General features: G+C 33.0%; 1 pseudogene; it reads right to left on the bottom strand.

Moving 5' to 3' along the window:
• On the bottom strand, positions 1 to 1003 carry LOC149511430 (25S ribosomal RNA; annotated as a pseudogene).
• Positions 1004 to 1915: the final 912 nt, after the last annotated feature.

Raw genomic sequence — 1915 nt, 5'->3', positions numbered from 1 at the left:
GAATCAAAATGACAAAGGGTTAAATCTCAGTGGATCACGATAGCAAGGCCCTTTTGCCACTTACAATACCCCATCGCATATTTAAGTTGTTTGTAAAGTATTCTACTTGTAGCATAATGGGAATTGAGCTTCAAGGAGGCCCACGTAGCTTGTTCACCACTGAGGCTGCACCTTTGACACTTGCCCTTAGGGGCCATGGGCCTCAATTGCAGGTTGGCAATCAGGTGATGGGTGCAAGCATCACTTCTTGCCTAGATTCTAACTTAGAGGTGCTTAGTCATAATTCAGCACATGGTAGCTTTACGCCACTGGCTTTTCAACCAAGCGTGATGACCAATTGTGCGAATCAATGATTCTTGTCGTATTAGGTTGAATTACTATTGTAACACTACCATCAGTACGGTAAAACTAACCTATCTCATGATGGTCTAAACCTAGCTCATGTTCCCTATTGATGGGTGAACAATCCAACACTTGGTGAATTCTACTTAACAATGATAGAAAGAGTTAACATTAAAAGATCAAAATGCAAAATCACTATGAATGCTTAGCTGCCATAGGCCAGTTATCCCTATGGTAACTTTTCTAACACCTCTAGCTTCAAATTTTAAAGGTCTAAAAGATTGATAAGCCATGCTTTTATGGTTCATATTCGTATTGGAAATCATAATCAAACAAGTTTTTGCCCTTTTGTTTCACATGAGATTTCTGTTCTTGTTGAGCTCATTTTAGGACACATGTGTTATCTTTTAACATATGTGCCACCCCAGCCAAACTTCTTACCTGAAAATGTCTTCGCTCAGATCAATCGATCGAGGTTGACCTTAGGTCCAAAAGAAGGGGTCGTGCCCCATCTCTAATTCATGGAATAAGTAAAATAACATTAAAAGTAGTGGTATTTCAATTTTGCCCAAAGGCTCCCACTTGTCCTACACCTCTTAAGTCATTTCACAAAGTCAAACTAGAGTCAAGCTCAATAAGGTCTTCTTTCCCTGTTGATTCTACCAAGCCTATTCCTTTGTCTATGGTTTTGCTAGATAGTAGACGAGGAGAATAGGAATCTCATTAATCCATTCATTCATGTCAAAGAGGATACAAGGTAAAAAATATTTATATTTATTTTATGAATAAAAAATTCATAATTCCAAAAATTTTATGCTTTCCTTTTATCCATGGTGATATGTTATTAGGAAATAATTTTATATATAATTATTTACCTTTTTGTCTGAATATCAATAATATTGCTTTACCTATAGATAAAGAATCTATAGAAATACCATTATTAAAAAATATAAACATAGATGTGATTCTAATTTTCGACTGAAACCAAAAAAATGGAAATTAAATCAATAAGTGAAACACATTGGTTATATAAAATTTTAAAAGAAAATTTTAGTGAGGAACCATTAAAATTATGGTATAGAAGTCTTAGATTCTATAGGTTAAAAATTCTTGATTTAAAGAAAATAATTAGAGTAAAACCAATGATCGATACTAAACAAAATATAAATGACTTCGATATACAGATCAATGAACTTTTACAAAAATGACTTATATAACCCACTGCTAATCCACATTCAAGTCCAGCATTTATAGTAAGAAATCATGTTGAACAAAAAAAAAAGGAAAAGCCAAAATGGTAATCAACTATAAAATGCTTAATCAAAATTTAATATTTGATGGATATTTTATTCCTAGAAAAGATGTGTTAAAAAATATAGCAAAAAATGCTAAATATTTTAGTAAATTTGATTGTAAATTAGGATTTTGGCAAATAGTGCTAACCAAATAGTCAAAACCATTGACAACCTTTAGTGCTCCAAAAGGACATTATCAATGGAAAGTTATGCCCTTTGGACTTTGTAACATTCCACAAATTTTTCAGAGATGGACGGACACCATTTTTGGGAAATAT

This window comes from Durio zibethinus, chromosome 25, assembly GCF_047325235.1.
Source record: "Durio zibethinus cultivar Kanyao isolate XHJ-2024 chromosome 25, ASM4732523v1, whole genome shotgun sequence".
Classification (NCBI taxonomy): domain Eukaryota; kingdom Viridiplantae; phylum Streptophyta; class Magnoliopsida; order Malvales; family Malvaceae; genus Durio; species Durio zibethinus.
Note: the sequence above shows the minus strand (reverse complement) of the source record. Positions and strands in the feature narration are given on the sequence as shown.